We start from the raw sequence: 13,666 nt of genomic DNA, 5'->3' as shown, positions 1-13,666 counted from the left end.
CGTTGATACGCCTAGTTGATGTGAGACTATCTTCTCCTTGTTTGTCTTCTCCACAACCACCATTCTATTCCACATATAGTGCTATATCCATGGCTCACGCTCATGTATTGCGTGAAGATTGAAAAAGTTTGAGAACACCAAAATTATGAAACAATTGCTTGGCTTGTCATCAGGGTTGTGCATGATTTAAATACTTTGTGCAGTGAAGATAGAGCATAGCCAGACTATATGATTTTGTAGGGAAAACTTTCTTTGGCCATGTTATTTTGAGAAGACATAATTGCTTAGTTAGTATGCTTGAAGTATTATTATTCTTATGTCAATATTAAACTTTTGTCTTGAATCTTTTGGATCTGAATATTTATACCACAATTAAGAGAATTACATTGAAAAATTATGCTAAGTAGCATTCCACATCAAAAATTCTGTTTTTATCATTTACCTACTCGAGGACAAGTAGGAATTAAGCTTGGGGATGCTTGATACGTCTCCAACGTATCTATAATTTTTGATTGTTCCATGCTATATTATATTCTGTTTTGGATGTTAATGGGCTTTATTATACACTATTATATTATTTTTGGGACTAACCTATTAACCGGAGGCCCAGCCCAGAATTGCTGTTTTTTTTGCCTATTTCAGTGTTCCGCAGAAAAAGAATATCAAACGGAGTCCAAACGGATTGAAACCTCCGGGAACGTGATTTTCGGAACAAATGTGATCCAGAGGACTTGGACCCTACGTCAAGAAAGCAACCAGGAGGGCACGAGGTAGGGGGGCGCGCCTACCCCCTAGGCACGCCCTCCACCGTCGTGGGGCCCATGTTGCTCCACCGACGTACTTGTTCCTCCTATATATACCTACATACCCCCAAACTACCAGATACGAAGCCAAAAACCTAATTCCACTACCTCAACCTTCTGTACCCGTGAGATCCCATCTTGGGGCCTTTTCCGGCGCTCCGCCGGAGGGGGCATTGATCACGGAGGGCTTCTACATCAACACCATAGCCTCTCTGATGATGTGTGAGTAGTTTACGTCAGACCTTCGGGTCCATAGTTATTAGTTAGATGGCTTCTTCTCTCTCTTTGGATCTCAATACAAAGTTCTCCACGATTCTCGTGGAGATCTATTCGATGTAATATTCTTTTGCGGTGTGTTTGTTGAGACCAATGAATTGTGGGTTTATGCTCAAGTTTATCTATGAACAATATTTGAATCTTCTCTGAATTCGTTTATGTATGATTGGTTATCTTTGCAAGTCTCTTCGAATTATCAGTTTGGTTTGGCCTACTAGATTCATCTTTCTTGCAATGGGAGAAGTGCTTAGCTTTGGGTTCAATCTTGCGGTGTCCTTTCCCAGTGACAGCAGGGGCAGCAAGGCACGTATTGTATTGTTGCCATCGAGGATAACAAGATGGGGTTTATATCATATTGCATGAGTTTATCCCTCTACATCATGTCATCTTGCTTAAAGCGTTACTCTGTTCTTATGAACTTAATACTCTAGATGCATGCTGGATAGCGGTCGATGTGTGGAGTAATAGTAGTAGATGCAGGCAGGAGTCGGTCTACTTGTCACGGACCTGATGCCTATATACATGATCATACCAAGATATTCTCATAACTATGCTCAATTCTATCAATTGCTCAACAGTAATTTGTTCACCCACCGTAATACTTATGCTCTCGAGAGAAGCCACTAGTGAAACCTACGGCCTCGGGGTCTATTTTCCATCATATTAATCTTCCAACACTTAGTTATTGCTTTTGCCTTTTATTTTACTTTGTATATTTATTTCTCTTTATCATAAAAATACCAAAAATATTATCTATCATATCTATCAGATCTCACTCTCGTAAGTGACCGTTGAGGGATTGGCTGTTGGGAATCGTAGCATAATTTTAAAATTTTCCTACGCTCACCAAGATGCATCTATGGAGTATACTAGCAACAAGGGGAAAGGAGTGCATCTACATGCCCTTGTAGATCGCGAGCGGAAGCGTTCCAATGAACGTGGATGACGGAGTCGTACTCGCCGTGATCCAAATCACCGATGACCGAGTGCCGAACGGACGACACCTCCGCGTTCAACACACGTACGGTGCAGCGACGACTCCTCCTTCTTGATCTAGCAAGGGGGAAGGAGAGGTTGATGGAGATCCAGCAGCATGACGGCGTGGTGGTGGATGTAGCGGGTCTCGGCAGGGCTTCGCCGAGCTTCTGCGAGAGGGAGAGGTGTAGCAGGGGGAGAGGGAGGCGCCCAAGGCTGTCTTCTTCTTGCTGCCCTCCCTCCCCCCCTTTATATAGGCCCCCTGGGGGGGCGCCGGCCCTGGAGATGGGATCTCAAGGGGGGGGGGGGCGGCCAAAGGGGGGAAGGGGGTGCCTTGCCCCCCAAGGCAAGTGGGAAGCCCCCCCACCCTAGGGTTCCCAACCCTAGGCGCATGGGGAGAGGCCCATGGGGGGGCGCCCAGCCCACTAGGGGCTGGTTCCCCTTCCCACTTCAGCCCATGGGGCCCTCCGGGACAGGTGGCCCCACCCGGTGGACCCCCGGGACCCTTCCGGTGGTCCCGGTACAATACGGGTAACCCCCGAAACTTTCCCGGTGGCCGAAACTTGACTTCCTATATATAATTCTTCACCTCCGGACCATTCCGGAACCTCTCGTCACGTCCGGGATCTCATCCGGGACTCCGAACAACTTTCGGGTTTCCGCATACACATATCTCTACAACCCTAGCGTCACCGAACCTTAAGTGTGTAGACCCTACGGGTTCGGGAGACATGCAGACATGACCGAGACGCTTCTCCGGTCAATAACCAACAGCGGGATATGGATACCCATGTTGGCTCCCACATGTTCCACGATGATCTCATCAGATGAACCACGGTGTCAAGGATTCAATCAATCCCGTATACAATTCCCTTTGTCAATCGGTATGTTACTTGCCCGAGATTCGATCGTCGGTATCCCAATACCTTGTTCAATCTCGTTACCGGCAAGTCTCTTTACTCGTACCGCAATGCATGATCCCGTGACTAACGCCTTAGTCACATTGAGCTCATTATGATGATGCATTACCGAGTGGGCCCAGAGATACCTCTCCGTCACACGGAGTGACAAATCCCAGTCTCGATCCGTGCCAACCCAACAGACACTTTCGGAGATACCCGTAGTGCACCTTTATAGTCACCCAGTTACGTTGTGACGTTTGGCACACCCAAAGCACTCCTACGGTATCCGGGAGTTGCACGATCTCATGGTCTAAGGAAAAGATACTTGACATTGGAAAAGCTCTAGCAAACGAAACTACACGATCTTTTATGCTATGCTTAGGATTGGGTCTTGTCCATCACATCATTCTCCTAATGATGTGATCCCGTTATCAATGACATCCAATGTCCATAGTCAGGAAACCGTGACTATCTGTTGATCAACGAGCTAGTCAACTAGAGGCTAACTAGGGACAGGTTGTGGTCTATGTATTCACACATGTATCACGATTTCCGGACAATACAATTATAGCATGAATAATAGACAATTACCATGAACAAATAAATATAATAATAACCATTTATTATTGCCTCTAGGGCATATTTCCAACAGTCTTCCACTTGCACTAGAGTCAATAATCTAGTTACATTGTGATGAATCGAACACCCATTGCGTCCTAGTGTTGATCATGTTTTGCCCTAGGGAGAGGTTTCGTCAACGGATCTGCTACATTCAGGTCCGTATGTACTTTACAAATATCTATGTCTCCATTTTGAACACTTTCACGAATGGATTTGAAGCGACGCTTGATATGCCTGGTCTTCCTGTGAAACCTGGGCTCCTTCACAAGGGCAATAGCTCCAGTGTTGTCACAGAAGAGAGTCATTGGGCCCGACGCATTGGGAATCACCCCTAGGTCGGTAATGAACTCCTTCATCCAGACTGCTTCCTGTGCTGCCTCCGAGGCTGCCATGTACTCCGCTTCACATGTAGATCCCGCCACGACGCTTTGCTTGCAACTGCACCAGCTTACTGCTCCTCTATTCAAAATATACACGTATCCGGTCTGTGACTTCGAGTCATCCAGATCTGTGTCGAAGCTAGCGTCGACGTAACCCTTTACGACGAGCTCTTCGTCACCTCCATAAACGAGAAACATATCCTTAGTCCTCTTCAGGTACTTCAGGATATTCTTGACCGCTGTCCAGTGTTCCTTGCCGGGATTACTTTGGTACCTTCCTACCAAACTTACGGCAAGGTTTATATCAGGTCTGGTACACAGCATGGCATACATAATAGACCCTATGGCCGAGGCATAGGGGATGACACTCATCTGTTCTATATCTTCTGCCGTGGTCGGGCATTGAGCCGTGCTCAATTGCACACCTTGCAATACAGGCAAGAACCCCTTCTTGGACTGATCCATACTGAACTTCTTCAATATCTTGTCAAGGTATGTACTCTGTGAAAGACCAATGAGGCGTCTTGATCTATCTCTATAGATCTTGATGCCTAATATATAAGCAGCTTCTCCAAGGTCCTTCATTGAAAAACACTTATTCAAATAGGCCTTTATACTTTCCAAGAATTCTATATCATTTCCCATCAATAGTATGTCATCCACATATAATATGAGAAATGCTACAGAGCTCCCACTCACTTTCTTGTAAACACAGGCTTCTCCATAAGTCTGTGTAAACCCAAACGCTTTGATCATCTCATCAAAGCGAATGTTCCAACTCCGAGATGCTTGCACCAGCCCATAGATTGAGCGCTGGAGCTTGCATACTTTGTTAGCATTCTTAGGATCGACAAAACCTTCCGGCTGCATCATATACAACTCTTCCTTAAGGAAGCCGTTAAGGAATGCCGTTTTGACGTCCATCTGCCATATCTCATAATCATAGTATGCGGCAATTGCTAACATGATTCGGACGGACTTCAGCTTCGCTACGGGTGAGAAAGTCTCATCGTAGTCAACCCCTTGAACTTGTCGATAACCCTTAGCGACAAGTCGAGCTTTGTAGATGGTCACATTACCATCCGCGTCCGTCTTCTTCTTAAAGATCCATTTGTTTTCTATGGCTCGCCGATCATCGGGCAAGTCAGTCAAAGTCCATACTTCGTTTTCATACATGGATCCTATCTCGGATTTCATGGCTTCTAGCCATTTGTCGGAATCCGGGCCCGCCATCGCTTCTTCATAGTTCGAAGGTTCACCGTTGTCTAACAACATGATTTCCAGGACAGGGGTTGCCGTACCACTCTGGTGCGGAACGTGTCCTTGTGGACCTACGAAGTTCAGTAACTTGATCTGAAGCTTCATGATCATCATCATTAACTTCCTCCCCAGTCGGTGTAGGCACCACAGGAACATTTTCCCGCGCTGCGCTACTTTCCGGTTCGGAAGGGGTGACTATCACCTCATCAAGTTCCACTTTCCTCCCACTCAATTCTTTCGAGAGAAACTCCTTCTCCAGAAAGGACCCGTTCTTGGCAACGAAGATCTTGCCTTCGGATCTGAGGTAGAAGGTATACCCAATAGTTTCCTTAGGGTATCCTATGAAGACGCATTTTTCCGATTTGGGTTCGAGCTTTTCAGGTTGAAGTTTCTTGACATAAGCATCGCATCCCCAAACTTTTAGAAACGACAGCTTAGGTTTCTTCCCAAACCATAATTCATACGGTGTCGTCTCAACGGATTTCGACGGTGCCCTATTTAAAGTGAATGCGGCAGTCTCTAAAGCATAGCCCCAAAATGAGAGCGGTAAATCGGTAAGAGACATCATAGATCGCACCATATCCAATAGAGTGCGATTACGACGTTCGGACACACCATTTCTCTGAGGTGTTCCAGGCGGCGTGAGTTGTGAAACTATTCCACATTTCCTTAAGTGTGCACCAAACTCGTGACTTAAATATTCTCCACCACGATCTGATCGTAAGAATTTTATTTTCCTGTCACGTTGATTCTCAACCTCACTCTGAAATTCCTTGAACTTTTCAAAGGTTTCAGACTTGTGTTTCATTAGGTAGACATACCCATATCTACTTAAATCATCAGTGAGAGTGAGAACATAACGATATCCTCCGCGAGCCTCAACACTCATTGGACCACACACATCGGTATGTATGATTTCCAATAAGTTGGTTGCTCGCTCCATTGTTCCGGAGAACGGAGTCTTGGTCATCTTACCCATGAGGCATGGTTCGCACGTGTCAAATGATTCGTAATCAAGAGACTCCAAAAGTCCATCTGCATGGAGCTTCTTCATGCGCTTGACACCAATGTGACCAAGGCGGCAGTGCCACAAGTATGTGGGACTATCGTTATCAACTTTACATCTTTTGGTATTCACACTATGAACATGTGTAACATCACGTTCGAGATTCATCAAAAATAAACCATTGACCAGCGGGGCATGACCATAAAACATATCTCTCAAATAAATAGAACAACCATTATTCTCGGATTTAAATGAGTAGCCATCTCGAATTAAACGAGATCCAGATACAATGTTCATGCTCAAAGCTGGCACTAAATAACAATTATTGAGGTTTAAAACTAATCCCGTGGGTAGATGCAGAGGTAGCGTGCCAACGGCGATCACATCGACCTTGGAACCATTCCCGACGCGCATCGTCACCTCGTCCTTTGCCAGTCTCCGTTTATTCCGTAGTTCCTGCTTTGAGTTACAAATATGAGCAACCGCACCGGTATCAAATACCCAGGAGCTACTACGAGTACTGGTAAGGTACACATCAATTACTTGTATATCACATATACCTTGGGTGTTGCCGGCCTTCTTCTTGTCCGCTAAATATTTGGGGCAGTTCCGCTTCCAGTGACCACTTCCCTTGCAATAAAAGCACTCAGTCTCGGGCTTGGGTCCATTCTTTGACTTCTTCCCGGTAACTGGCTTACCGGGCGCGGCAACTCCCTTGCCGTCCTTCTTGAAGTTCTTCTTACCCTTGCCCTTCTTGAACTTAGTGGTTTTATTCACCATCAACACTTGATGTTCTTTTCTGATCTCTACCTCAGCTGATTTCAGCATTGAATATACCTCGGGAATGGTCTTTTCCATCCCCTGCATATTGTAGTTCATCACAAAGCTCTTGTAGCTTGGTGGAAGCGACTGGAGGATTCTGTCAATGACCGCGTCATCCGGGAGATTAACTCCCAGCTGAGACAAGCGGTTGTGCAACCCAGACATTCTGAGTATGTGCTCACTAACAGAACTGTTCTCCTCCATTTTACAGCTGAAGAACTTGTCGGAGACATCATATCTCTCGACCCGGGCATGAGCTTGAAAAACCAGTTTCAGCTCCTCGAACATCTCATATGCTCCATGTTTCTCAAAACGCTTTTGGAGACCCGGTTCTAAGCTGTAAAGCATGCCGCACTGAACGAGGGAGTAATCATCAGCACGCTGCTGCCAAGCGTTCATAACGTCTTGGTTCTCAGGGATTGGTGCTTCACCTAGCGGTGCTTCTAAGACATAATCTTTCTTGGCTGCTATGAGGATGATCCTCAGGTTCCGGACCCAGTCCGTATAGTTGCTGCCATCATCTTTCAGCTTGGTTTTCTCTAGGAACGCGTTGAAATTGAGGACAACGTGGGCCATTTGATCTACAATACATAGTGTAAAGATTTAGACTAAGTTCATGATAATTAAGTTCATATAATCAAATTATTTAATGAACTCCCACTCAGATAGACATCCCTCTAGTCATCTAAGTGAAACATGATCCGAATTCGACTAGGCCGTGTCCGATCATCACGTGAGACGGACTAGTCAAGATCGGTGAACATCTCCATGTTGATCGTATCTTCTATACGACTCATGCTCGACCTTTCGGTCCTCCGTGTTCCGAGGCCATGTCTGTACATGCTAGGCTCGTCAAGTGAACCTAAGTGTATTGCGTGTGTTCCGAGGCCATGTCTGTACATGCTAGGCTCGTCAACACCCGTTGTATTCGAACGTTAGAATCTATCACACCCGATCATCACGTGGTGCTTCGAAACAACGAACCTTCGCAACGGTGCACAGTTAGGGTGAACACTTTCTTGAAATTATTATAAGGGATCATCTTACTTACTACCGTCGTTCTAAGCAAATAAGATGCAAAAACATGATAAACATCACATGCAATCAAATAGTGACATGATATGGCCAATATCATCATGCTCCTTTGATCTCCATCTTCGGGGCACCATGATCATCTTTGTCACCGGCATGACACCATGATCTCCATCATCATGATCTCCATCATTGTGTCTTCATGAAGTCGTCACGCCAACGATTACTTCTACTTCTATGGCTAACGCGTTTAGCAACAAAGTAAAGTAATTTACATGGCGTTATTCAATGACACGCAGGTCATACAAAATAATAAAGACAACTCCTATGGCTCCTGCCGGTTGTCATACTCATCGACATGCAAGTCGTGATTCCTATTACAAGAATATGATCAATCTCATACATCACATATATCATTCATCACATCTTCTGGCCATATCACATCACATAGCACTTGCTGCAAAAACAAGTTAGACGTCCTCTAATTGTTGTTGCAAGTTTTTACGTGGTTTGTAGGTTTCTAGCAAGAACGTTTCTTACCTACGTATGACCACAACGTGATTTGCCAATTTCTATTTACCCTTCATAAGGACCCTTTTCATCGAATCCGTTCCGACTAAAGTAGGAGAGACAGACACCCGCTAGCCACCTTATGCAACTAGTGCATGTCAGTCGGTGGAACCAGTCTCACGTAAGCGTACGTGTAAGGTCGGTCCGGGCCGCTTCATCCTACAATGCCGCCGAAACAAGAAACGACTAGTAGCGGCAAGAAGAATTGGCAAACTCAACGCCCACAACTGCTTTGTGTTCTACTCGTGCATAGTAACTACGCATAGGCCTGGCTCATGATGCCACTGTTGGGAATCGTAGCATAATTTTAAAATTTTCCTACGTTCACCAAGATGCATCTATGGAGTATACTAGCAACGAGGGGAAGGGAGTGCATCTACATACCCTTGTAGATCGCGAGCGGAAGCGTTCCAATGAACGTGGATGACGGAGTCGTACTCGCCGTGATCCAAATCACCGATGACCGAGTGCCGAACGGACGGCACCTCCGCGTTCAACACACGTACGGTGCAGCGACGTCTCCTCCTTCTTGATCCAGCAAGGGGGAAGGAGAGGTTGATGGAGATCCAGCAGCACGACGGCGTGGTGGTGGATGTAGCGGGTCTCCGCAGGGCTACGCCGAGCTTCTGCGAGAGAGAGAGAGGTGTTGCAGGGGAGGAGGGAGGCGCCCAAGGCTGTTGTTGCTGCCCTCCCTCCCCCCCTTTATATAGGCCCCCTGGGGGGGGCGCCGGCCCTGGAGATCAGATCCAAGGGGGGGCGGCGGCCAAGTGGGGGGAAGGGGTGCCTTGCCCCCCAAGGCAAGGGGGAACTCCCCCCTAGGGTTCCCAACCCTAGGCGCATGGGGGGAGGCCCAAGGGGGGCGCCCCAGCCCACTAGGGGCTGGTTCCCTTCCACTTTCAGCCCACGGGGCCCTCCGGGACAGGTGGCCCCACCCGGTGGACCCCCGGGACCCTTCCGGTGGTCCCGGTACAATACCGATAACCCCCGAAACTTTCCCGGTGGCCGAAACTGGACTTCCTATATATAATTCTTCACCTCCGGACCATTCCGGAACCTCTCGTGACGTCCGGGATCTCATCCGGGACTCCGAACAACTTTCGGGTTTCCGCATACATATATCTCTACAACCCTAGCGTCACCGGACCTTAAGTGTGTAGACCCTACGGGTTCGGGAGACATGCAGACATGACCGAGACGCCTCTCCGGTCAATAACCAACAGCGGGATCTGGATACCCATGTTGGCTCCCACATGCTCCACGATGATCTCATCGGATGAACCACGGTGTCGAGGATTCAATCAATCCGTATGCAATTCCCTTTGTCAATCGGTATGTTACTTGCCCGAGATTCGATCGTCGGTATCCCAATACCTTGTTCAATCTCGTTACCGGCAAGTCTCTTTACTCGTACCGCAATGCATGATCCCGTGACTAACGCCTTAGTCACATTGAGCTCATTATGATGATGCATTACCGAGTGGGCCCAGAGATACCTCTCCGTCACACGGAGTGACAAATCCCAGTCTCGATCCGTGCCAACCCAACAGACACTTTCGGAGATACCCGTAGTGCACCTTTATAGTCACCCAGTTACGTTGTGACGTTTGGCACACCCAAAGCACTCCTACGGTATCCGGGAGTTGCACGATCTCATGGTCTAAGGAAAAGATACTTGACATTGGAAAAGCTCTAGCAAACGAAACTACACGATCTTTTATGCTATGCTTAGGATTGGGTCTTGTCCATCATATCATTCTCCTAATGATGTGATCCCGTTATCAATGACATCCAATGTCCATAGTCAGGAAACCGTGACTATCTGTTGATCAACGAGCTAGTCAACTAGAGGCTTACTAGGGACAGGTTGTGGTCTATGTATTCACACATGTATCACGATTTCCGGACAATACAATTATAGCATGAATAATAGACAATTACCATGAACAAAGAAATATAATAATAACCATTTATTATTGCCTCTAGGGCATATTTCCAACACCGGACCCAGTCCGTATAGTTGCTGCCATCATCTTTCAGCTTGGTTTTCTCTAGGAACGCGTTGAAATTGAGAAAAACGTTGGCCATTAGATCTACAAGACATAGTGTAAAGATTTTAGACTAAGTTCATGATAATTAAGTTCATCTAATCAAATTACTCAATGAACTCCCACTCAGATAGACATCCCTCTAGTCATCTAAGTGAAACATGATCTGAGTTAACTAGGCCGTGTCCGATCATCACGTGAGACGGACTAGTCAAGATCGGTGAACATCTCCATGTTGATCATATCTTCTATACGACTCATGGTCGACCTTTCGGTCCTCCGTGTTCCGAGGCCATGTCTGTACATGCTAGGCTCGTCAAGTCAACCTAAGTGTATTGCGTGTGTTCCGAGGCCATGTCTGTACATGCTAGGCTCGTCAACACCCGTTGTATTCGAACGGTAGAATCTAGCACACCCGATCATCACGTGGTGCTTCGAAACAACGAACCTTCGCAACGGTGCACAGTTAGGGGGAACACTTTTCTTGAAATTATCATAAGGGATCATCTTACTTACTACCGTCGTTCTAAGCAAATAAGATGCAAAAACATGATAAACATCACATGCAATCAAATAGTGACATGATATGGCCAATATCATTATGCTCCTTTGATCTCCATCTTTGGGGCACCATGATCATCTTCGTCACCGGCATGACACCATGATCTCCATCATCATGATCTCCATCATTGTGTCTTCATGAAGTCGTCACGCCAACGATTACTTCTACTTCTATGGCTAACACGTTTAGCAACAAAGTAAAGTAATTTACATGGCGTTATTCAATGACACGCAGGTCATGCATAATAATAAAGACAACTCCTATGGCTCCTGCCGGTTGTCATACTCATCGACATGCAAGTCGTGATTCCTATTACAAGAATATGATCAATCTCATACATCACATATTTCATTCATCACATCTTCTGGCCATATCACATCACATAGCACTTGCTGCAAAAACAAGTTAGACGTCCTCTAATTGTTGTTGCAAGTTTTTACGTGGTTTGTAGGTTTCTAGCAAGAACGTTTTCTTACCTACGTATGACCACAACGTGATTTGCCAATTTCTATTTACCCTTCATAAGGACCCTTTTCATCGAATCCGTTCCGACTAAACTAGGAGAGACAGACACCCGCTAGCCACCTTATGCATCTAGTGCATGTCAGTCGGTGGAACCTGTCTCACGTAAGCGTACGTGTAAGGTCGGTCCGGGCCGCTTCATCCTACAATGCCGCCGAAACAAGAAATGACTAGTAGCGGCAAGAAGAATTGGCAACATCAACGCCCACAACTTCTTTGTGTTCTACTCGTGCATAGTAACTACGCATAGGCCTGGCTCATGATGCCACTGTTGGAAATCGTAGCATAATTTTAAAATTTTCCTACGCTCACCAAGATGCATCTATGGAGTATACTAGCAACGAGGGTAAAGGAGTGCATCTACATACCCTTGTAGATCGCGAGCGGAAGCGTTCCAATGAACGTGGATGACGGAGTCGTACTCGCCGTGATCCAAATCACCGATGACCGAGTGCCGAACGGACGGCACCTCCGCGTTCAACACACGTACGGTGCAGCGACGTCTCCTCCTTCTTGATCCAGCAAGGGGGAAGGAGAGGTTGATGGAGATCCAGCAGCACGACGACGTGGTGGTGGATGTAGCGGGTCTCGGCAGGGCTTCGCCGAGCTTCTGCGAGAGGGAGAGGTGTAGCAGGGGGAGAGGGAGGCGCCCAAGGCTGTCTTCTTCTTGCTGCCCTCCCTCCCCCCTTTATATAGGCCCCCTGGGGGCGCCGGCCCTGGAGATGGGATCTCAAGGGGGGGGGGGGGGCGGCGGCCAAAGGGGGGAAGGGGGTGCCTTGCCCCCCAAGGCAAGTGGGAAGCCCCCCCACCCTAGGGTTCCCAACCCTAGGCGCATGGGGAGAGGCCCATGGGGGGGGGCGCCCAGCCCACTAGGGGCTGGTTCCCTTCCCACTTCAGCCCATGGGGCCCTCCGGGACAGGTGGCCCCACCCGGTGGACCCCCGGGACCCTTCCGGTGGTCCCGGTACAATACCTGTAACCCCCGAAACTTTCCCGGTGGCCGAAACTTGACTTCCTATACATAATTCTTCACCTCCGGACCATTCCGGAACCTCTCGTGACGTCCGGGATCTCATCCGGGACTCCGAACAACTTTCGGGTTTCCGCATACACATATCTCTACAACCCTAGCGTCACCGAACCTTAAGTGTGTAGACCCTACGGGTTCGGGAGACATGCAGACATGACCGAGACGCTTCTCCGGTCAATAACCAACAGCGGGATATGGATACCCTTGTTGGCTCCCACATGTTCCACGATCATCTCATCGGATGAACCACGGTGTCGAGGATTCAATCAATCCCGTATACAATTCCCTTTGTCAATCGGTATGTTACTTGCCCGAGATTCGATCGTCGGTATCCCAATACCTTGTTCAATCTCGTTACCGGCAAGTCTCTTTACTCGTACCGTAATGCATGATCCCGTGACTAACACCTTAGTCACATTGAGCTCATTATGATGCTGCATTACCGAGTGGGCCCAGAGATACCTCTCCGTCACACGGAGTGACAAATCCCAGTCTCGATCCGTGCCAACCCAACAGACACTTTCGGAGATACCCGTAGTGCACCTTTATAGTCACCCAGTTACGTTGTGACGTTTGGCACACCCAAAGCACTCCTACGGTATCCGGGAGTTGCACGATCTCATGGTCTAAGGAAAAGATACTTGACATTGGAAAAGCTCTAGCAAACGAAACTACACGATCTTTTATGCTATGCTTAGGATTGGGTCTTGTCCATCACATCATTCTCCTAATGATGTGATCCCGTTATCAACTGCATCCAATGTCCATAGTCAGGAAACCATGACTATCTGTTGATCAACGAGCTAGTCTACTAGAGGCTTACCAGGGACACGTTGTGGTCTATGTATTCAGACATGTATT

Source organism: Triticum aestivum, chromosome 6D, assembly GCF_018294505.1.
Source record: "Triticum aestivum cultivar Chinese Spring chromosome 6D, IWGSC CS RefSeq v2.1, whole genome shotgun sequence".
NCBI lineage: Eukaryota > Viridiplantae > Streptophyta > Magnoliopsida > Poales > Poaceae > Triticum > Triticum aestivum.
The sequence above is the reverse complement of the archived record's forward strand: the minus strand, read 5'-3'. Positions refer to the sequence as shown.